General features: G+C 44.5%; 1 protein-coding gene and 1 non-coding gene across 2 annotated transcripts in view; both read left to right on the top strand.

The window, feature by feature from the left end:
• LOC132511541 (uncharacterized) overlaps positions 1-25,231 on the top strand; it is an 88,679-nt gene that overhangs the window by 39,288 nt on the left and 24,160 nt on the right. The gene's annotated exons all lie outside the window — the stretch shown is intronic.
• Positions 19,494-19,600, top strand: LOC132512404 (U6 spliceosomal RNA). The gene has a single exon (XR_009538134.1). It is a non-coding gene; the product is annotated as a U6 spliceosomal RNA (small nuclear RNA).

Below are 25,231 nucleotides of genomic sequence, written 5' to 3'. Positions count from 1 at the left end.
TTTTCTGACCCATCTGTCAACCTGGGCTAACGCTGATTCATCTTTCAGACTCAGTTCAAGCGTGCACTCTCTAGTGACTGTCAATCATTCGTTTCTCATGTTTCTGCAGCACCTCGCCGACCCTTTGTGGCAGGGCTTAACACTCGTCCTGGTAGGATTTAGCTCCATCCTTGTCTCCCCTACCACGGGGAGCATGGGGACTGAGGAGCTCATGTTAAACACCATCCTCCCCTCCCTCCACATGTGATGTGGGGGGAAATAAACAAACAAGTAACTCAGTACTTTTTGTCTTGAAGGGTACACCTGGGGGAATTTTTTTTCTTTGCACAGGAGGAGACTATCTGAGTTAAACTGGAGATTGAGGCCAGTGCCACTGAAGCTCTCCGTGTCACTCTATTTACTGCTGTGGCAAAAGGCGAGAGGTGGAGTCAGGAATTGAAGCAGGCAGAAAAGGTGGGCAATTGTAAAGACACAATGGATATTTCACCCTCACCGAGCACCTCTCTTCCTGAAGGATCCTGCCACGCACTGGCTGAACTGACCAGAACGTGAATCTTACCTGTTTCTCTGCAAAGGCTGAATGCTGGGCGCGCTGGGTGCTCCATTCGGCAGAAGTGTGCCCTCCCACGCAGCCTGAATAGAGCCTGAAAGCGAAATTCCAGGTTTCCTGCACAGCACTGTGCCCTTATCACTTTGTCCCTTTTCCCTGCGCATGTCAGGAGGAATAGTCCATTATGACCCTTCCTAATGATGGTGGTCTTTTCAGTCTGATCAAAATGCGCTGTGCCCTCTGCACCCTAGTCTGCCCCTCATGTCTGCTGCCGGGTCCCTTTGATTAATGTGCCCTGCCCTCCCCAGGGTGCGGGGAACTGGCCCCTCGGGAGAGCACCTCTCCTGCCTAAGGCTTGGACCGTGAGTCACTCTGAACCCTGGTCTTCAAGGATCAGTAGGGAAAGGAAAGGGAGAAATCTAGGAACAGGTTGGGCCCCAAAACAGAAGGGAGAGGAGTTGATATTGTTCTGTGCATCTGTTGAGTTAGGTCACTTAGTTCTGTCTTTCCTATGAGGTGGTGGTTTTCCCTTTGACAGGTGAGGAAACTGAGATGAAGCGACTTCCCCAAGGTTACTCCCCTCCCAGTGCCAGGGCCAAAGTCCAAGCCCTGATCTGTCCACCCCAGTGTCTGACTGCTCTCCTTCCCCCCACCCCACCGCCCTTCACCTCTGGCCGTGGGAGTGGGCTGCCCCGTGGGCTGAGGGGAGGGAGAACCAGTAGACACTTCAGGTGCATAAAGGGGCAGGTGAATGTAGATGTGAGGGAGGATCCCATTCAAGTCCAAAAGGTCCCGTGGGCCATGGGATTCCATGGTGCTCCTCACGTCAGGCTATCTAAGGCCCATCAGGCCTGGGGGTTAGAAGCCCACAGAAGAGGGGGATTGGCGAGGAGTTGGCAAAGGCGAGGCCGCAACCAGTAAGTGGATGTGGATGAGGGCCAGGCCCCCACTCCTGAAAATGGAGGTGGAAATCAAATCATCAGATCTGATTAAACCTTTTGATGTGCATGTATATTCATAGTGACGGAATCAAACTGGGAAGATAGGAGAGACTCTCCTGCAGAGAGAGCTTCACTGGGGGGAAAACACAGGAGGAAACAAAACTGAAAAAAAAAATCAGATCATCAGATGGGACTGTCTAGTGGGGATTGGGAAAGGCCTCAGTCTGGTGGAATAGAGGCTTGGAGACACCTCCGGGTGAAAGGGCACCTCATATCCATCCAGCCCCACCAGGAGGGAGCTCAGTGGTATCTGATGCAGGACTTGGGTTTGCATTTTCCCACTTACATTTTGGTGTCTCTGCTTCTTTCTTTAAAAATTCTATTGAAGTATAATCAATTTACAATGTTGTGTTAGTTTCTGGTATACAGCAAAGGGACTCAGTTATACACATATGTACATTCTTTTTCATATTCTTTTCCATTATGGTTTATCACAAGATATTGAATACAGTTCTCTCTGCTATGCAGTAGGATTGTTTAACCATTCTATATATACTAGTTTGCATCTGCTAACCCCAAACTCCCAGTCCTTCCCTCCCCCACCCCACCCTCGGCAACCACAAGTCTGTTTTCTATGTCTGTGAGTCTGTTTCTGTTTCATAGATAAGTTCATGTGTGTCATATTTTAGATTCCACATATAAGTGATATCCTATGATATTTGTCTTTCACTGTCTGACTTACTTCACTTAGTATGATAATCTCTAGGTCCATCCATGTTGCTGCAAATGGCATTATTTCATTCTTTTTTATGGCTGAGTAGTATTCCTTTGTGTATATACCACATCTTCTTTATCCATTCCTCTGTCGATGGACATTTAGGTTGTTTCCATGTCTTGGCTATTGTGAATAATGCTGCCATGAACATAGGGGTGCATGTATCTTTTTGAATTAAGTTTTGTCTGAGCATATGCCCAGGAGTGGGATTCTTGGATCATACGGCAACTCTATTTTTGGTTTTTTGAGGAACCTCCATACTGTTCTCCACAGTGGCTGCACCAATTTACGTTCCCACCAGCAGTGTAGGAGGGTTCCCTCTTCTCCACACCCTCTCCAGCATTTATTGTTTGTAGACTTTTGAACTGATGGCCACTCTGACCGGTGTGAGGTTTGGTGCCTCTGCTTTGCTGGGTCTGTAGACATACGCACACTTTACTTACAGGAACGGGACACCGGCCAAATGCAGAACAGTGCTCACCTGCTCAGTGTCACTGATTGAATTCCTGTATTCATTCATCCATCTATTCATTCATACAGGAGACATTGGAGGGACTAGGCGATGGGAATAACCAGCCAAATAAAACCAAATCCCTCCCCAGAGGGAAGGCCACAGGCAGGGAGCAGACGTGTTTGTGAACAATTATAGCACAAGGGACCAATGACAGAGGGAGGTATGTCTGAGCCATCACAGAATGGTACGTCTGTTCCTCAGGGTTACCTCAGGGAGGTAGGAGAAAGCATCACAGAGGAGAGGGTGTTTTCTTGGGCCATCAGGGATGATAGGGATTTGCCAGATGGCAAAGAATGGTGAGGGGTTTGCGGGCAGAGCAAACAGCAGAAGGAAAATAAGAGACGTGAGAAAGTGAAGGACAGATTTGGAGAGCCATGGGAAGCTTGGGAGTAGGGCGTGGGGTATGCTGGCAACACTAGGCCTTGGTCAGCACGCCTGATGGTGCAGCAAGGTACAGAAAGGTGGAGCTAATAACAGTAGTGAAGAAAGAAAGTATTTTTATGGTAAAGTTCTGACATGATGCCTCCGTAAGGTCCAGGCCACCTTTGTGAGGTATGGGCCTCTTTTGGCTCCCCCCAAAATGCTCTAAAAGATAGCAAGTCTACTCCTCTGAATTACCAAATCCCTCCCTTCGTGCAGGGTACGGAGATCACCAACTGTGAGGTGGGGCCACCTCTGTGGAGTCCAGGTGGGCAGGAGAAGCTGCATCTATTCACGCTATTATGGCTGCTTGATCTCATCATTCTTTTTTTTTGTGGTACACGGGCCTCTCACTGTTGTGGCCTCTCCCGTTGCGGAGCACAGGCTCCGGACGCACAGGCTCAGCGGCCATGGCTCGCGGGCCCAGCCGCTCCGCGGCATGTGAGATCTTCCTGGACTGGGGCACAAACCTGGTCCCCCACATTGGCAGGTGGACTCTCAACCACTGCGCCACCAGGGAAGCCCCTGACCACCAATCTTAAGAAGTCTACAAATTATCTCCAAGCAGATGGAAATGGCTTATCTCTTTGGTTATTGGGGAAACACAGCAGAAAAACTTGTCCAGATGGTGTGTTTGAGTCCAAATGAGAAACCCACCCGCAAAGAGCAGGGTGTGTTGCTGGTGGGAGCGCCCAGGGTTAGGGAGAGGAGGAGAAGGGATATTTGAGGAGAAGGGTGGCCATGCTGTTCAGAAATTTTTGCTTGTCCTTTTGAAATCATTTAAATAATCTGTGGTGTTCAATGGGTACTTTACCTGACGTAATTAAAAATCAGATTGCTATTTTATTTGTTTATTTATTTTCAGATTGCTATTTTAACTGAGAAAAATGGTACTTTCAACTGTTTTAGAAAGAAGAAAAGAATAAACATTATCAAAACCATCTCTTAGAAGATTAGGACAAAAAAGTCCAGGAGGAGCGGCTTCAAAGCTGTTTGTGTTTTCCCTGGCTTTGAAATACATAGACAGTCCTGATAATTTTACCTTCCTCGAAATACAGCAAATAAAGTCTATTTGCTACTCCCGGGCAATTCCATACATAAATTTAAAAAACAAAACAAAACACAAAGCACTTTAAACGAATCCTCCTGTGAGTCTCAAATCCATCATTTCTCTTCCTGTGGAGAGGGCTTATGCCACAGATCAATGCAATTCGAAAATTTTGGAGGTGATTTTGTTCTTCCCACCTTGCTATTTGATGAGTTTTCAGATGGCCATCTAAAGAACAGCTTACATGCTGTCTCTCATGGATCTCAAGGAGGCTGCAGAGGAGCTGACATGTTGAGAGATGGTTAGCAGAGATACAAATATATTTTATCTTGTTTCTTTGTCAGCTTTTAAAGTTAGTTCAAACACACTATTTAGTGAATTTATGAAAAACCTTTTTTTTTTCAACTCTGAGAATAATATTTCCACTTCTCGCCTTCACATTTAGTAGGAGAACTGCTTTAGGAAGCATCATCTTTCCCATTAAAAAAGGCTTTCTAGGCACAAACTATGCCACAAAAAGCACATGGAAAGATGGGCTGATTCCCCTTAGAGTGTATTTTTGGATGTGTTAGGTTTAGAAATGGGATAAGATATCCTAATATCCCTAATTAGAGTTTTTTCAGGCAGTCAGATAAAAAGTAAGTCATTCTGTGGCCATAAAAGTCATCTACTCTTGGTAGGACTTGCATTTACAAATAATTTTGTATATAATTCATTCTTTCTTTCCTTCAAAAAATCATCTGTGAAGCGCACTGTATGGTCCAGATCCTGTGCCAAACTTAGCAATACTGAGATTAAAGATATGGTTCCTGCCAGTGAGCTGCTCATAATCCAACATGGAAGACGGACACAGAAAAAAAATTAAACAGTTGCCGCACAGTGGAGCAAGCGTGTCCGTAGACCCCGAAGTTACCTCTTGAGACTGAAGGCACACATCATCGAGATGGATTGGCGGTCTGGTTGACGGATGGATACCCAAGCCTCATTCCTAAAAGAGACATTATCAATATGGCTAACCAAATGGTATAGCAAAAGAGCAAATGGGCAGATTAGGTAGAAGTTAGCTAAATCTCCTATGTTCTGCCAAAGAGGCTAAATTTCTATCTCAAATCTTCCCTGAAGAGCAGACACAACACACTGATAGAACTGCCATAGCTTCCTTTTCCAGACCACAGATATTAGATCGTTTGCCTTTACCTGCCACTGCCACCTTTTATATATATATACACACACCTCAGGGAGATACGGCAACTCCCAAAGCCCTGCAAGTGAAAGAGCCATACGTTCAGTTCACATGTTACAGTTTCCATGATCCCTAACTGCATTAGTTAGGATGTTTTTGGCTGCAGGTAACTTAATATCTAATTAATGTGGCTTAAACAATAGGGGTTTCTATCCCTGCTTCCAGCTTGGCCCTGCAACTCAGTGGTGTCGGAGCTTGGTTGGGTTACCCTCGAGAGATTCTCTTGGCCTTCCCTTTGTGGTGAGAGGTTGATTGACACGCCTCCAAACATCACTTGCTCCCCTAACAATGAAATCTAAAAGCAAGAAGGAAGGAGTGAAGGTTTCTCCTAGTCCTTCTCTCCTTGTATTAGGGGGACATCTCTCTCAGAAGCCCTCAGCCGACTCCTTCTTAAGTACTGTTGGCCGGTAAGTGGGTCATATGTCCATCCTTAAACAAATCACTAGCACATTGGTTAGCTTGGACCAATCCATCGTTCACTCTCTGGGGCTGGGGAGGGTTGCACCTTGCCAAAACACATTGCTACCTGTACTGGAACTAAATTAAGGTTCTGTTGGCAGGGAAGAAAGCAGAGTGTGGGGGGCAGTGAGGAACAGCTTATAGGCAAGCCACCAGCCACATTGACCTTTTTGGTGAAAAGCAACTTTTCATTTTTCCATAGGATCACCCTGGGGTGGGGTGAGTGTGGGGTGATCAGAGAATCCAGCCATCCCACTAGTGTTGCTGTTTTTCTCCCCAGAGTTGAAGGCTTGTGCAGGTGGTCCTAGAGATCTTCAAGGTCATCACTGAAGACCAACTCAGACATCCAAGTCGAGTGCTTGAGAGCCCTGATCTCAATAACTGTAGACAGGAACCATCGTTCACTACTGTTCTTAGTAGGTCACATTTGTGCCCCAGATTCATGAAGCTTGATTTATAACCCTTAAGCCACAAAGCTTATGTTACTCCTCCTATCTCTTCATGTATGCAGTGTCTTAGGGAGTCAGCAGGAACCCATGAAACTACAGAGCAGACATACTGTGATCTGGTGTTTCCAAAAAAGAAGACTTAGGTAGTTCAAACCTTGCTTCAAAGAGAAAAATTTGAAAGACTTGATTGTATGGTTTCCCTTTCTGTGAAATGCAGGAAGCACTCAAAAGGTACTGAGAGAATTCCTAGGCAATATTTTGAATGTGGGAAACCCTTTGGCCCTACAATTGCTTGGTTAGGGACACGGCCTCAATGAGGTCAAGGCTGTGGGCTGATTCCTCTGTGAGTCTAGTCTCTTCACACAGAGATGACTTGGGTTCCAGGGCCTACATCACACCCATGGGCTGGGTCAGCCATCTCACAAACACAGCTAATCCATTTGTGTACAACCATGGCCTTAATTCTCCACATCTGCCTTTACCTACAGCACTGATAATATGACTTCACAGTTTCTCCCATCAAGGGGTGGAGATGATTGCCTCAGTCCTTGAATCCAGGCTGACCTCGTGACTTGCTTTGGTTGGTAGAAGGTAGTAAAAGTGACACTGAGCCAGTTCTGTGCCTAGGCTTCAAAGCCTTTCCCACTTCTGCTCATTCTCTGAGAATAAGCCTGGGCTAGCCTGCTGGATGATGAGAGATTCGTGACTCAGTCACCCCCATTGCTTCAGCCAAAAGCCAGCAATGTGAGGGAAGCCATCCTAGACCAGCCAGGCCCAGCCATTCTACCAGCTGACAAGAGAGGCATGAGCAAGGCAAGCCATGATCAGCCTAGGTTAGCATGGGATGGTTTGTTACACAGCAATCGCTAACAGATACCCCATCAGTTATGGAGGTGACTTGAGCCTCTGCCCAACTCATCCTTACTTTGAAAGAAAGTGCCTGTGATACCAAGAGCTGGGCACACCCTCTCCTCTGTGTCAGGACAGCATGTGGTGAAGAGCCCTGCTCAAAGTCTTGCAGGTGACGTTGGGGTTTCTTACGCCTTTATGAATCCCACAAGCTCTAAAGAAATCCATGTCTCCAACCTGGATTAACTTCTTAGTGCCAGTGAACACATGCTGTTAAATCTGTTCATGGCTAGCTGATTAGGGTCAAAGGCTGAATGTGAAGAGATTAATCCTTGAGTTCAGGGTGGGATGCTGTTCAGGGGAAAGTCTCACTCCTCTAGGGCTCTGTGATTCATCTTGTTGTCAAGACTCTAGACACCTCTTAGCATCTGACTTTTCAAGCCATCTCAGAAATCTTGATCCAAGTCCAAACTAAGATATGAAGCCCCATCCAGCCTACAGAGAGGCATTTCCATGGGCGAGGTAGCAACACTGCCTTCTCTACCATGCAGGTAGCAACCCAGACACCCCAACAGACTCACCACCTGTGGGTGTTCCGGCAGCTGCTTTGGCACACTCTTGTTTTACGCTTTCCAGCCCACCAAGTTTTTCCCCTATTCCTGACGCCAGCTTTGCCCAGGCTAGGGGATGGTGGTCCCTAACTTGTACACCTCAGAATGGGCATGGAGGTGGAGAAGAGCCTTTATCAGAAAACCACACCATCCCTCTTTTAAAGGGAAGTTCCAAGAGGAGCAGGAGGCAATAAATCAGCTTTTGAGAAGCAGAGCTTTATTTTTTTTTTAATTTATTTATTTTTATTTTATTATTTACTTTTGGCTGCGTTGGGTCTTCGTTGCTGCACGCGGGCTTCCTCTAGTTGCGGAGAGCGGGGGCTACTCTTTACTGCGGTGCGCGGGCTTCTCATTGCGGTGGCTTGTCTTTGTTGTGGAGCACGGGCTCAAGGCACGTGGGCTTCAGTAGTTGTGGCACGTGGGCTCAGTAGTTGCGGATCGCCGCTCTAGAGCGCAGCCTCAGGAGTTGTGGCACGTGGGCTCAATAGTTGCGGCTCGCCAGCTATAGAGCGCAGGCTCAGTAGTTGTGGCGCAGGGGCTTAGTTGCTCCACGGCATGTGGGATCTTCCCGGACCAGGGCTCAAACCCATGTCCCCTGCATTGGCAGGAGGATTATTAACCACTGAGCCACCAGGGAAGTCCCAAGCCGAGATTTTGAGTGTGCTTTGGTCCAAATCAACTTTTTTTCATTAACTAGCCCCCAAATTATAGCCTGGAGATCTAGAAATCCATTTACGGAAAAGCTCAGGTAGGGAAACTGTCAAGATAAAAACGAACCATCTAGTCTGTGGGACTTTCGGTAGTTTTCCCTGCTTCCCCTCACCCCTTCCCCCCACCATCAACTTGTACAATTTTCTTGTTCACATCCAGTATCAAGTTCAAGGAGTTCCTTTCTTCCCTCTTCTACCTTTGTTTCCCACCTCCTCCCTTCCCCCGCTGAAGTCCTGTGTAAAAATGTGTGAGGGGCCCTTGAATGGTTAGGTCTATGCCAGTGTAAGAAGGATTTTTTTCCCCTCGTGAAAGGGGCCCTTGAAAAAGTTTTGCTCTCTCCCGGGGAGCCAGCTGGGACTGCCTGGGTTTCCTGGAGAAGGTGGCCATTCTGCCAGACTCTGAAGTGTGAAGCAGACAGTCAGTGTGCCCTGGGCTCCTGGATAATGGGGACCCTGTTCTGCTAAGTACACAGCCCTGAGGTCTGAATCTCACAAGAAGCCTAGAATTCCTGCACAAAGGTGAGACTGAGGATAACCTCCCCCTGCATTCAGGAAATGGATTATTCAGGCCTCTAATTCAGAAAGTATGGAGCATTTAAACTGAACATTAACTTTTATGCCCAGTTTGGCAGCAGGAGCTGGGCATTGACAGTTACCTTTTTCTTCCTTTTTTGCTAAAGCATGGGAAGTTAGGGGGCTGGAGGATACTTATTTTGTGATGCGTCTGACTCCAAAGGTAACAGTCAGAAACCTAGTACTATGTGCCGCTCCAGCTAAAAATGAAATTAAATGAGAAAACCCCACGCAGGAGCCCAGTCCCTTGTGCGCTTCGGTCGCGGTGCCAGGGAGGCTGGAACTGTCTCATGCGGCAGCTACTTGCAGTAAAATGAGCAAGGGATTCAGTCCTGAGTTTGAAATCTGGCTCTGCTCCCCCTACTGGCTGTGCGGTTCTGGGAAGATGACCTAATCTATGTCCTCGTCACTTTCTAGGAAAATGAAGTTAATTATAAGTCCAGGGTGTTGATTAAATATGAGATGGCGTGATGCTTTGTTAAGTAAAATCTATTTCAGACACAAACACCAGCAGCTAGGATTACATCTGACGATTATATCAGTCTGAATAGACTGGGTTATGTGTTCAGAAATAACTTCGAAATCTCAGGGGTTTGCAAGATTCAGTTTCTGCTCACACAAGTGGTCCATGGTGAAGGGGCTACAGCTCCGTCCCATGTGCCCTTCACCTTGCGACCTGGACTGTTAGAGCATCTCCTATGCAGGGCATTGCTGGGCTCATGGCAACAGAAAAGAGAAAATGGTGGAATAACACAGTGGTTCTCAAAGCTTCTCTTGAAGTGGCAGAGGTCTCTTCTGCTAGGTGTTCATTGGTCAAATCCAGTCATATGGCCAAGCCTGTCCTCAGTGAAGTGGGACTATGTAATTCTCCCACAGGGACAGACAGAACAGTGTAATCTATCACTGCTGCGTGAAACAGAAAATCCCAAATACCAGAGGCAGATAGGGAAGCTGTTCCTCTCTCTTGTAAAGTAAGCCCCAAAATAGACTGTTTGGGGTTAACAACGAAGTTCCCCAGTCACTGGGGACCCACACTTTCTACATTTCTGTCCTATCATCCTTAGTTGGTGTGTTGTTTTCAAATAATAGGAGAGAAACGTGTGTTCTTTTAGGAATGAAAGGAAAGGGTGGGCCCCCATATTTAGCTGCATTTAGGAGACGGCAGGAGAATTCCTTAGCTGAGCAAGTGGGAAACAGAATGAATGGGAACTTGACTCAACCAGTTGGCCAGGGAACAGAAAAAGAGGAAACAGCAACGTAAAACAAAAAAACCCAAAAAATCAACATAAAATGAAAGCGATAAAAGCACACAGATGGACCTAGATGCCAAACAGGTCCACACTGAAGAGAACGCAGAAGTGAGCTCAGCGCTCAGAAGGGACCGGCAGCCGGAGCGAGATCGCACCTTTGTTGTTAAAACTGGCAAGATTCGGGGGTCACTTGGTCTTTGTCCTTCCCGAGGTCTCTCGTGGATGCATGTGTTGTTTTGTCAGAGTCTTTCTCAAGTGTTTTTCACAGATGGGATGTGAATGATACACTGGACTTCTGCGCACCTGCACATACCTTTTGTTCTCAGCTTCCTGTGTCTTCCTAAATATCCTTATTCATTTTGGCTAAGGTGGGTGCCTGCCTCTATTTCACTTGCATGCATTCTGTTGTTCTGATGGACCTTCCCAGGAGGGCCCAGGAACCCAGCCCACAGCTCCAGCTTGGGCCTGGCCTCTGAGGGGTCATGTGTGAACAGTGGTGTGGGAATCCTCCCATCTCTGAAGGAGGCCTGAGGGTGGGGGGGCTCCCCGCCCCCCACGCTCTGCTCTCCGGCCTCCTACCCAGTCCCAGGGAGAAAGTCCTCTTCCACTTCTCTCAAAAGCTAGAGCCTCACCTGCAGGAAATCCTGCCTCAGGAATGCAGATAGACTGGATAAGGCACAGCAGGGGGACGGCCCTGTCCAGGCACCCCCTACACAGGGACATTTTTGAACAGGCAAGTGTTTTGTCCCTTCAGTGTGCACGTAGAAGCAGGGCCCAAATGTCCTGTGGCTCCTACAAAGAGGTGAATCAGAGCTGTTCTTACTTCTTGAGGCAGCTTGCGGAGAATCCCCATGGCCACGCCCAGGCTGGGCAGGCCGACTCCCAGACACCAGCCCAAGCCTGCACCTCTGCGCTCAGGCCATGGCTGTTCCTTCCCCTTCTCTGGAAAGTATGATCAGTGGAGGTGACCCCATGGCTACCAGGACAGTGCTAGCTCGGCCCGAGGGCAGGCCTGCCTGGGGCGGCTCTTGTGTGGCCCTCAGTTCCCGTGGGGACCAGGGAAGGGGCCCAGTGTCCCCAGTAGTCGGGCTGGAGCCTGGAGACGCCCTGTTCCATCCTCACACAGCAGCCCTTGTTAAGGCGGGTCTGCACAGGCCTGGCTGGGCACACACTGGTCAAGCAGGAAGAGGAAACTTACAGTTTGATGAGTCCCCGGACAGAGGGTTGTACTTTATCTTCGGAAGAATTATGCAGGCAGCCCTGCCCTGCAGTATGGTCTTTTTAGGGCCATGCTCGCTGGAGCAGAGAAACTGAAAGTGTCTAGCAGATGTGGTACCACTCCAAGTGCATATGGCCTGTGGGCCTTACTTGAAATTCCAGCAGTGAAAGTAAAGGTGAAATGCGCCTGGAGGCCCAGCACTGACTGAAGTAAACACCATCATTAGAGACATCTAGGTTCAAATCTCAGACCGCTTCCCACTGTACAATGTCACAACAGCACACTTCTGCTAGGACCAGTCCTTGGCTGTTCTGCCTCAATCCCAACCCAAAGTCTCTACTTTCCTAGAAATGTCAGAAGGCTCCACGTGCTTCTTGCTGACCCTTCTTTCAGATAAGGAGGTCATTGTTTCTGGGTCCCCCACTTCTCAGCCTTCTGTCAGAAAGAAGCTCAGGATTCCCTTGCTCTGGCCCTTTCCCAAGAACTGAGGCAGGAACTCCCTGGAAAGCAACTCTGCAGGGGGTCCCTACACCAGAGCCTAGGGACCTGCTGCAAATGTGGGTGGGCTGGTTGAGCGCATGGGCCGCGGATGAGTTTTCCGCGCCATGTGACAAATCATCACGAACTTAATGCCTTGAAATAATACCCTGTTACCTCACAGCGCCTGTGGGTCAGGAGCCAGGCGTGGCTTACCTGGGTCTGCCCAGGGTCTCACAAGGCTGCAATCGGGGTGTCCCTACCAAGCTGCGTTCTCGTGTGGAGGCTCAGCTAGGAAATAATTTGCTCCCCAACTCATGCGGGTTGTTGGCAGAATTCATTTCCTTGTAGCTGTATGAGCGAGGGCCCCAGCCAATTACTGGCTGTCGACTGAAGGTTGCCCTGAAGTCCCAGAGGCCACCCAAAGCTCCCTGCCACGTGATCCTCTCCACAGGCTCTTCACAGCAGGGTGCTTGTTCTGTGAGGCCATCAGGAGAATCTTGCTCCGGTTGGCTAAGACAGAGTCATATATTATTGAATAAATAGCATAACCTTGGGAGTGACATCCATCACCCTTGCATTTTCTATGCATTGGAAGCAAGTCACAGTCTCTACCCAAACTCAGGGGGACAGGATAATGCAAGGACATGACTCATTGGAGGTGACCATAGGGTGGGTCCACACCGCTGCCCCCAAACCTGCCTGTGTTTGTATCTTACCTCCTCCACTAACAGCTTAGGTGACCTTGAGCTAGTTACTTAGCTTCTCAGCCCAGGTCCCTCATTTGTAAAATGAGGGTAAACCCCATAGGATTCTTGGGAAGATCAAATAAAATGTTCCATCTCAAGTATTTCACAGAGTGCCTGGCACGTAATAAACACTCAGATGTTAGCTATGATGATGGTGGTGGTGATTAATATTAATAGTACTGACACTGACTCCCAGGTCTGTCTTGGATATTAAGAAGCAGAAATGTAACTCTGACTATGGCTACTTCTACCCTGGTTACAAAACCCTCTGCGAAGGCCAGATCCACATCCTTGGCTGTTCCAGAAATCTTTTTATTTTTTAATTGTTTTTTATTTATTTATTTATTTTGGCTGCGTTCGGTCTTCATTGCTGCGCACGGGCTTTCTCTAGTTGCAGCAAGCGGGGGCTACATGGGCTTCTCGTTGCGGTGGCTTCTCTTGTTGCGGAGCACAGACTTTAGGCGCTCGGGCTTCAGTGGTTGTGGCATGCGGGCTCAGTGGTTGTGGTTTGCAGGCTCTAGAGCGCAGGCTCAGCTGTTGTGGCGCACGGGCTTAGTTGCTCTGCGGCACGTGGGATCTTCCCAGACCAGGGCTCGAACCCGTGTCCCCTGCATTGGCAGGTGGATTCTTAACCACTGCACCCCCAGAGATCAGTTTCAACCTCAGCTAGGAGCTGGGACATCATGGGATGCCAGGCAACAGCGCCAGCTTCCCAGCCACTGGAAGTCTGTTAAGTGATGAGTATGCTTAGGAAAGGCAAGAGGTTCTTCTCATCTGTTTTGAGCCGCAGGGCAGCTGAGATTGAGGGGCAAGTGTCCTCTCTGGACCCTGTGGGACAGGCCACATTAAGCATCCCTTCCAGTTGGCTATGATTGGTGCCTCACCTATATCCTATATAGGTGATCTCTCCCATATCCTATTCATCCCTGCATCTATAACTCTATTACCTGTTCACACAGAATAACGAGCCATGTTTATTATCACTAAAAATCTCATAAATTCCACAAGAAATTTAAAATATCAAGTAAAATACACACTCAACCCCAGCATCACTGTAACAACCACCTAAACACACAACCATCAAATACACAAGCCAAAGAGAATAGGTTACAATAACTCACACAATACTAACAATAATTACCCGCGATGAATTTTTCAAGTTTAGCAATACTGTGATCTGGACATTGGCTCACGGAAGGATGGACTCTCCTGGCCGGGTGCCTTCCTTAGTAGTGCCTCATGGGAACTCAGCTGTTCTGGTGATGCAGTCATGTGACCCCTCATTTGCACACCATTGTTCTGAAGGGTGCTTGGGAGCCTAACTCAACATTAGCCTCTCAACTCTATGATGTCCCTGTGCAAGAAACACAGGCTGGACGCTCAGTACCTCTGAATTTTTTTGTAGGGAAATTTGGGAAACTTTGAGTTATTTGTTTCTCAGGGAGCTACAAATATTTTTCTAATTATTTTCATTTTTGAAACAGCTGCACCACCACTGGAACTTGAGGGGGTGGCTGTTTTGAAACTCGCAGGCTTAGGACAAAACCCATCTTGCTTTATTTCAAAGAAAGAAATGATCTTTCAATAATATCCAGGAGAATTGGATGGGAGATAGTCATCAGTTTTTTTTGAATCCGTAGGCAGCTCTCTTGTGTGAAGGGCCAAGGGTCTTCAGTCTACTTAGCTTTCCATTTGGGGAAATTTCCCCCAGAGGATTTTCTTTAGATCCTTAAAGCTCTATGTTTATGAGGCGTGGCGTCATATACTAAATAAGCCAGGATACACAGATGAGGGCTGCAGCTTGGGTTTCTCCTTCTTTCATTCTGTTGTTTAACAAAAGTTACGGGCACTTCCCATGTTTCCTCGCTCTTGTAAAATAAGCCCCAAAATAGACTTGTGCTAGACATGTGCTAGCCTTTGGGGATAAAATCACAAAGCCATGGTGGAAATAAACATGGCTCCTCTTCTACCTGTTCACTCTCAGAGGATATAGACACGTCATTCCCAATATGGTGTGACGAGAGGTAAACTTGGCATCCCACAGAGCACTAGACAAGCAGAGGGAAGGGAGGGACACAAAACACAGCTTGGAAGGAGGACAAAGTGAGGCTTTCCACAGCAAGCAAGTTCGGGAGGATAATAGGCACGTAGGGGTGGAGTCTGAAGCAGTATTTCCTGGCAGAGGGAACAAAGTGGAAAGTCTCTTAAGCCTGAGAAAGCAAGACATGCGTGAACTAGAGGAAGTTCTGAGTAGCTGGAGAACAGAGATGCAGAGTGGAGAGGGAATGCTGTGGAGGGCCGCACAGGGCCCTTAGTTGGTGTGTTGTCCTTTCTTGGAAAGCTACGGCAAACTGCAGCCTCTGAAAAGCCATAAGAAAAATAAGGCCATCCGGCAATTGTGAAGAGCCCGGATTGAGCGTTAAGGTTAAAGGTCAGTGTTAAAGCAGAAAGTTCCTTTATTTTTACATCACTGAGCTTTCAATTTTTCTTTTATATACTTGTTTTAACAGATTCAAACAATACAAAACAACATGAATTAAAAAGAGAATGTGCCCTGTCCCCTGCCAATCCTATTCTCCAACATAAATCCCTGTTAGCAATTGACTGTCTTTCCTAACAGACCTTTTTCTATGCATATACCAACATATATCTGTATATCATTGTCGATGTTATTATTATTATATAAGCATTACTTATTATTACTATTATTATTATTATATGAGCCCTGTTCTAAGCCCTTTATATGCATTCTCATTTCATCCTGACATCAGCACTAAGAGGTAATTATCCCCATTTCAGAGACAAGGAAACCAACACACAGAGAGATTAGGTAACTTGCCTATGGTTATGCAAGTGGTAAAAGGCAGAAGTAGGATACAACCAGACAGTGCTAAAAAGTTTGTGCATCTAACCATTATGCTCTAGTATGTATTTGCACACACACACACACACACACACACACACACATACACACACACAATGTTTGCTATTTTACCAAATTGGGATCATAGTACCCATACTGATTATTCTCACTAAAATACATCATAATTTAAAATTGAGCAAAAGATTTGAATAGACATTTCCTAAAAGAATATCCAACAAGCACATGAAAAGATGCCCAATGTCATTGGTCATTAGAGAAATGCAAATCAAAATCACAATGAGATACCACTTCACTCCCACTAGGATGGCTATAATTTTTTTTTTTTTTTGCGTTACGCGGGCCTCGCACTGTTGTGGCTTCTCCCGTTGCGGAGCACAGGCTCCGGACGCGCAGGCTCAGCGGCCATGGCTCACGGGCCCAGCCGCTCCGCGGCATGTAGGATCTTCCCAGACCGGGGCACGAACCCGTGTCCCCTGCATAGGCAGGCGGACTCTCAACCACTGCGCCACCAGGGAAGCCCTATAATTTTTTTTTAATGGAAAATAACAAGTGTTGGCAAGGATGAGGAGAAACTGGACCACTTGTATGTTGCTGATGGCAATGGAAAATGGTGCAGCCACTGTGGAAAATAACTTGGCAGTTCCTCAAAAAAGTTAAACATTAGATTTACCGTATGACCCAGCAATTCCACTTCCAGTGTATATCAAAAAAGAATTGCAAAGAGGTACTAAAACAAATGCAGGTACATACATGATCATAGCAGCACTATTCACATAATTTAGATAGAATATTCAGTTGGTGTCCTCAGAAAAGGTTTGCAATGGAAAAAGTGGGACAAGATTAGCCCAAGAATAAATGCTGCTTTGGTTCACCTGACGAAGCTTAAAAACAAACCTAAAAGAATCAAACTGTGTCTAAGTAACTTAGTCATATCTCAGAACAAAGGTCAAGAAAATTGATGGGAATAGAAAACTAGGTAGTGGACTTCCCTGGTGGCGCAGTGGTTAAGAATCCACCTGCCAGTGCAGGGGACACCGGTTCGATCCCTGGTCCGGGAAGATCCCACGTGCCGTGGAGCAACTAAGCCCGTGCGCCACAGCTGCTGAGCCTGTGCTCTGGAGCCTGCAAGCCACGACTACTGAGCCCACGTGCCACAACTACTGAAGTCCACGTGCCTAGAGCCCGTGCTCCTCAACAAGAGAAGCTACTGCAATGAGAAGTCCGCACATGGCAACAAAGAGTAGCCCCTGCTCTCCTCAACTAGAGAAAGCCTGCACGCAGCAACAAAGACGCAATGCAGCCATAAATAAATAAATAAATAAGAAAAAGAAAAATGGGTAGTAATTTTTCATTACATTCTTGGTATTATGATTGATGTAGCATGGGGACTGGGCTTTTAAAAGTCTTTTGCTACAGAGTGTTGAATTTTTTTCTGTCAGACAGTTAAATTGTTGATGGGTCACCTTGGCCTTGTTGAAGCTTGGTTTGAGTCTTTGCTAAGGTGGGTCAGTTTTGGTTTGACCCTTAATCCTACAGCATGGTGCTTACTCCTGGAGCATGGTTCTTATTCCTAAAACACAGTCTTCCTGGGGTCTCCACTGAATGCCCTGTGTTTCTCCACTCTGGCTGGGTCAGAACTCCAATACTGGGTTGCCCCAGTATCCTGAAGTCTCTGAAATCTCTGTTGAACTCTCAGCCCCTCAGCAGCTATTTTCCACCAGACCTTGTGAACGATCACCCCGGGCATAGGCAGCTTAGCAGTTGTCTAGGTCCCTGAAGGGAACCCCTTTGCAGATTTCTGGGGTCTGTTTCTGCAGTTTTCTCCACGCCATACCCTGTGAGTTCCCACCCCCTTAGCAGCTCTGAACTCTGGTCAGTTTCCTCCATGAGGCCCCTGCTTTTCTACCCAGTGCAACTGCTGTTATATGCTTGGGCTCCACCTAACCCTCTGAAACTTGGAAACCATCTTCCCTGCAAGAAAGCTGGGATGAATATGGGGTTTGCCTCTTGTGTTACCCTTCTCTCAAGGTAGCAGCTCAGCACTTGCCCAAGGCCTGAAATCACTTGTTTCATATCTTTTGTTTGCTTTTATAGTTATTCATAAGGAGAAGTTAAGGCTGATCACAGCTACTGAGTCATGGCTGGAACTAGAAAATCCATAATATATTTTTATTCATTTATTTTTATTGAGGTAAAATTCACATAAAATTAACATACACCACAGCAAGATCTTTTTTTGACTCACCTCCTAGATTAACGGAAATAAAAACAAAAATAAACAAATGGGATTTAATTAAACGTAAAAGCTTTTGCACAGCAAAGGAAACCATAAACAAGACAAAAAGACAACCTTCAGAATGGGAGAAAACTTTTGCAAATGAAACAATAGACAAAGGATTAATCTCCAAAACATACAAGCAGCTCATGGAGCTCAATATCCAAAAAACAAACAATCCAGTTAAAAAATGGGCAGAAGATCTAAACAGACATTTCACCAAGGAAGACATACAGATGGCCAAGAGGCGCATGAAAAGATGCACAACATCACTAATTATTAGAGAAATGCAAATCAAAACTACAATGAGGTATCAACTCACACCAGTCAGAATGGCCATCATCAAAAAATCTAGAAACAATAAATGCTGGAAAGGATGTGGTGAAAAGGGAACTCTCCCGCACTGTTGATGGGAATGTAAATTGATACAACCACTATGGAAAACAGTATAGAGGTTCCTTAAAAAATCTAAAAATAGAACTACCATATGACCCAGTGATCCCACTACTGGGCATATACCCTGAGAAAACCAAAAAGAGACATGTACCACAATGTTCACTGCAGCCCTATTTACAATAGCCAGGACAAGGAACCAACTTAAATGTCCATCAACCGATGAATCGATAAAGAAGATGTGGCCCATATATACAATGGAATATTACTCAGCCATAAAAAGAAACGAAATTGAGTTATTTGTAGTGAGGTGGATGTACATAGAGTCTGTCATACAGAGTGAAGTAAGTCAGAAAGAGAAAAACAAATACCATATTCTAACTCATACATGTGGAATCTAAAAAAAAAAAAAAGGTACTGATGAACCTAGTTGCAGGGCAGGAATAAAGGTGTAGACATAGAGAATGGACTTGAGGACACAGGGTGGGAGGGGGAAGCTGGGGCAAAGTGAGAGTAGCATCGACATATATACACTACCAAATGTAAAATAGTTAGCTAGTGGGAAGCATCAGCATAGCACAGGGAGATCAGCTCGGTGCTTTGTGATGACCAGAGGGGTGGGTTAGGGAGGGTGGGAGGGAGGCCCAAGAGGGAGGGGATATGGGGACATGTGTATGCATATGGCTGATTCGCTTTGTTGTTCAACAGAAATTAACACAGTATTGTGCAGCAATTATATTCCAATAAAGATCTATTAAAAAATTAATATTTTAAAGTGAACAATTCATTTTGACTCTAGTTTACAGCAGTAAGTTCAATGACTTACAGGAAATCAAAAAATTCTTTGAAGAACAAAACTTTCTAAGACTGAACCAAGAAGAAGTGAAAAATCTGAATCACCCCATATTCTGTTAAAGAAATTGAATTCGTAATTTAAAACCTTCCCACAAAGAAAACTCCAGGCCTATGTGGCTTAACTGGTGAATTCTATTAAAAAATTTAAAAAGAAAATTCCAATTTTATACAAATGTTTTCAGAGAACAAAGGAAGAAAAACAATTCCAAACCAGCATAACATAAACCTAATATCAAAATCTGACAAAGGGTGTTCGTTTTGGCAGCACATATACTAAAATTGTAATGATACAGAGCAGATCAGTATGGCCCCTGCACAAGGATGATACACAGATTCTTAAAGTGTTCCATATTTTTCTCTCACTTCTTCCATTGGATGGAGGAAAAACAAGCCATGGCTCCCCACTCAGCCCTCCCTTCCTCTCCCTTCAACAGTTTCTCCTTGGGAAAAATCAACATGTATGAATAAAGACACCAATTGAATGGCAAAAAATAAAAATCTGACATAAGGCATTATAAGAAAATTTCAAGCCCAAATCACTTATGAATATAGACATTAACATCCTAAACAAAATATTAGCATATTAAATCTGCCAATTCATAAAAAACAATACATCATGACTAAATGTGGTTTATCCCAGGAATGCAAGGCTAGTTTCATATGCAAAAACCAATCAATGTAATTCACAATGTTAATAGAATAGAGGAGAACAACTGTCTGAACATCTCAATAGATTCAAGAAAAGCATATAACAAAATCAAACTGATTCACGATTTTTTTAAAAAGAGAAAGAAAACTCTCAGCAAACAAGGGATAACATGAAACTTGCTCAATCTAATAAAAAATATCTATGAAAATCTACAGCTAACATCATACCTAGTGGTGAAAGACTGAACACCTTCCCCTAAAATTCATAACAAAACAAGGATTCTTACCACAACTCTTCAACATAGATTCAGGGATCTTAACCAATGTAACAAGGCAAGAAAAAAAATAAAATATATAAAAATTGATATTGAAGAATAAAACTACTTGCAGATAACATGATTTAATGCATGGAAAATTCAAAGGAATCTATAAAACCACTACTATAACTAATGGGAGGATTTGCATAATAAAAAGACAATGTAAAAAAGTCAATTGCATTTCTATATATTAGCAATGAATAATTGAAAAATAAAATTTTAAAAGAACTTCTACAAAAATACCAAAAAATGTTAAATACTTAGGGAAAATTTTAACAAAATAGGACTAAGACATGTACACCGAAAACTACATAACATTCCTGAGAGGAATTTTAAAGGTTTACAATGTCCATTGATTGGAAGACTCAATATTGTTAAGATATCAATTCTGCAAATTGATCTATAGATTGAGTGCATTGACCTATAGATTCTAATCAGAAGCTCAGCTGTTTTTTTTTTTTTGTAGAAATCAACATGCTTATTTTAAAGTTTATATGGAAATTCAACTGACCTAGAAGAATCAAACTATTCTGAAAAACAATAAAGTTGGAAGACTTATATTACCTGCTTTTAAGACGTTCTATGTTATTGACATAAGGATCAATGGAAACAGAATAGAGAGTCTAGAAATAGGTCAATACACATATGGTTCAGTTGAATTTTGACAAAGTTTCAAAGGTAATTTAATGGGGAAAAGATAATCTTTTCAACATATAGTTCTGGAACAACTGCATATCCATATGGAAAATAATGACCATTAGTTCATACCTTACACTATACACCAAAATTAACTCAAATGGATTAGAGGTCTAAATGTGAAAGCTAAAACAATAAAGCTTCTCGAAAAAGCTTCTAAAACAGGAAATATCTTTATGACCTTGGGGTAAGCAAAAATTTCTTAAGACCCAAAAGGCACTAATCATAAAAGAAACATAAATAAATTGTACTTTATCAAAATTAAAAACTCCTGTTCTTCAGAATATATAATTAAGAAAGTGGATAGACAGCCACAGACTAAAAGAAAATACTTGCAATACATAGAGCTGGCAAAGGACTCATATTCAAAATATATAAAAACTCCTACAAATTAAAAATAAAAGACAATGCAATAAAAAAGAACAAAAGACTTAAAGTATTTCAAAAACTAAATATCTAGATATCTGAAAACTAGATATCTGAATATCCAATAATCATGTGAAAAGGTGCTCCACATCATTTGTCATCAGGAATATACAAATTAAAACCACAATGAGGGGCTTCCTTGGTGGCACAGTGGTTAAGAATCCACCTGCCAATGCAGGGGACACGGGTTTGAGCCCTGGCCTGGGAAGATCCCACATGCCGTGGAGCAAATAAGTCCGTGCGTCACAACTACTTAGCCTGTGCTTTAGAGCCCATGAGCCACAACCACTGAGCCCAAGTGCCACAACCACTGAAGCCCGTGTGCCTAGAGCTTGTGCTCTGCAGCAAAAGAAGTCACTGCAAGGAGAAGCCCACGCACCACAACTAAGAGTAGCCCCCGCTCACTGCAACTAGAGAAAGCCCATATGCAGCAACAAAGATCCAAAGCAGCCAAAAATAAATAAATTTATTAAAAAAACCCACAATGAGATAGACCTTTACACCCACTTAAATGGATAAAATTTAAAACACTGAAAATACCCAGTGCTGGCAAGGTTATGGAGCAAATGGAACTCTCATTTATTTCTGGTTGGAATATGAAATGGTACTACCACCTTGGACAACTGTTTGGTGCTTTTTAATAAAGTTAAACATACATTTATCATATAATACAGAGATTCAAGTTGGTCACACAAATTTGCACATAATGGCCAAAAACTGGAAAAACCCAAATGAACATTTATGGGAATAAACAAACTGTGGTATAGAAATAAACAGCAGAATGCTACTCTGCCCAGGCTGGGTAACTTAACAAAAGACCACAGACTGGGTAACTTAAACAACAGACATTTATTTCTCACAGTTCTGGAGCCTGGGAAGTCCAAGATCAAGGTGCTGCCCAAGTAGGTTTCTGAGGCCTCTTCTTTTGGCTAGGAGGTGGCCACCATGTTGCTGTGTGTTCACATGACCTTTGCCTTGTGCCTCTTCTTATAAGGACACTAATCCTATTGGATCAAGGCCCCACCCTTATAACCTCACAACCTAATTATTTCCTTAAAGGCCCCATCTCCAAATACAGCCACACTGAGGCTTAGAGCTTCAACGTATGAATTTGGGGGGAACACAAGCACTCAATGTACAACAGGAACAAGAAGGAAACTACTGTTACTTGAAACAACATAACTGAATATTTTAAAAACTGTAATTCCAAAAATATGATGTTTAAGAAGAGACAAAATGGATCTATGGTGTTATAAATCAGAATAGCGGTTGCTTCTGCGTGGATGAGGAGGGATTAATGGAAAAGTGGCATGAGGGGAATTTTTAAAGTGATGGAAATGTTTTTTCTTGGTGGGAGGGATGGTGACAAGTGAATACCTTTGCCAAAATGCATAGAGCTGTATTGCATTCCCCCAAATTAATGCATTTATTGCATATAAATTATGGCTCACTAGAGTACATTTCTCTATATCAACTCATATGGAGTTACCTCTATCTTTGTAGCAGCTATATTGTCTTCTGTATATGAATGCATCATAATTTATTAAACTATTTCTCCATTGCTATATATTTATATGGCTTACAAGTTTTTGCTATTATTGGTAATGCTGTCATGAACATACTTAAGGATAGATTCCTAGGTGGGATTGTTAGAGCATTTTCTCTGTAAAGATGAAGAATCTGAAGCCCAGAAACAAGAAGAGACTTCTCCAAGGCCTACCTCAAATACGCACTGTGAGTTATGGTGGTAGAAGTTGGAACTGAAGAGGTCTCTGTGGCTCCACAGAAATACTGTTGGGGAGCAGGAAGGCAATGCTGGGCTTCCAACCAGAATAATAGAAACCATTTAGACTAATTCCACTTCCCTCTCTGTCTAACTCCTACTCGTCCTGTGGGTAAAAAATGCCTTTGGGCTGCCTTAATTTAACATTATGCTAAGTTAATTCCTGGGATCCCGTAATACCCTAGGCTTAATAATAGCTCACTATGTGCCAAGTAATGCGGTAGCACTTTAAATGCATTACCTCCTTTAACCCTCACAACTCCATAAGACATAGCTGTTATGAATTCCATGCCCATTTTATAGATGGGAAAACTGAGGCTTAAACAGTTTAAGTAAATTGCCCAAGGCTACACAGCCAAAAATTAGTATAAACAGGTTTCAGACCCAGGTCCCTGATACAAAAGGGACTCTGTTATACTATACTACCTCTCAGGAACGGTACTTCACAGGATGTTGTTGTGAAGGTTACATGAAATGGTTGCAGTGTTCATTCCTGGCCTCTCGACAACTTGAAGGCAGTTACTGTGTCTTTATCTCTGTCCTCCTAACATCTGGTGCATAATGGAGTTCAAAGGGCTTAGCACTGTGCCTGACACAGAGCAAGCACTCAATGAGCGCTAATTATTATCATTACTGGAATCCAATAGACATTTGTTGAGTAAGTAAACATTTGCATGAATGACTAATTATCTAGAGTATTCTTTCAGCAAGTAATGAACAGAGGGACAACAGGTTGCAGGCCTCCTCTCCTGCCAAGCCTCTCATTTGGAGGCAGCTGACCCATGAAGGAATCGCCAGCCCTCTTCTGTTCACATGTCTGCTCCCCCACGGGATACGGAAGCAGGAAGGGCATCTGACTCAGCGCTGCGGCTCCAGTCCCAGCTCAGTGTACCACAGTGTTGAGCAGAGTGTTCTTTCCTTCATGCACAGCATATTTGTACATAAGGAAAGAACCAGCTGGCGTGGTGGCGGTGCTCTGTGTGTGTCTGTGTGCATGTGTCTCTTCCTTCCCCTCACAGTGAAGCCAACTGACAATGGGGTGGGGTTGAGGGGGTGCTTAATACAAAGCTCTGGGCAACATCACGGCACACAAAGGACGAATACAGGCTTAAGGAGGAATAGTCATGTACTCAGGGTGCAAGAACATCAGGCCCTTGAGCCTCTATGTTTCTATTCTGTTGCTTCATCTTCTTGATGAAGATGAAGACCCTGCATCATGGAGGTAACGGGTCTAGGTTGGGGAAGAGCCTGCTCAGCCCCCTAAGCTGATGAATGCTGCTTCCCTTGACCCACACGACCTTGGATGTGGTTAGCATTCGGAGCCTCTGTCAGTTTATTAACTGACATTCCCTCGAACCTCACTCTGGGCCCTTCTCTGATGTTTGTCTGCCTGGATCCTGCTTCCCCCTGCCTAGTGCCTTGATTAGCTTCTATCTTTGGCAGGGAGGCCTCCCCTGCCCTTCCCAGTCCAGCTGCCTTGCTCGGGGAAGATCCCATCACAGACTTGAGATGCGAACCTTTCAGTTCCTTGGCCCGATTGGCTGACGCTACCCACTTCTTGGCATGGGTGGGAGCAGGGGGCAGCACGGCCCAAGAGCATGGGGACCAGAAGTGGCACCTGAAGCACTTGACAAGACCACAGTTTTCTCTTTCCTACCTGGCTCCCGCCTCACCTAGTTACTGAAGTCTTCATCTAAGGCCGCCAAAATCCCACACTCTCATTTTTGTAGTGAAGTTTTCAGAGCCTCGCTCACGGAAGGCAGTTTTGATTTATGTCTTATGGTTAACCTAAAAGTCTTAAGTAAACATTTCTTGTCTGAAATGTCTGTCACTCTGTATTTATAGACACAATATAACAAGAAATACATTTTCATATAAGACTGTAAGCGAAAAGACAAATTGTTCTCGAGCTTATATATCCTTGCGTGATTTGAAAACATCAAGCCAGAGATGGAAAATACAAGCCAACAGAGGAGAGATAGGGAGGAAGAATCAAAAAAGTATCCAAGCATTAGGAGTTTCTGAAAAAAGAGGATGAAAACACAGAGGAGAGGAAATTATCAAAGAAATAATACAGGAAAATTTCTCAGAGATGAAGGACACAAGACCTCAGAACA

This window comes from Lagenorhynchus albirostris, chromosome 20, assembly GCF_949774975.1.
Source record: "Lagenorhynchus albirostris chromosome 20, mLagAlb1.1, whole genome shotgun sequence".
Lineage (NCBI taxonomy): Eukaryota > Metazoa > Chordata > Mammalia > Artiodactyla > Delphinidae > Lagenorhynchus > Lagenorhynchus albirostris.
This window is presented reverse-complemented; position numbering and strand designations above follow the sequence as displayed.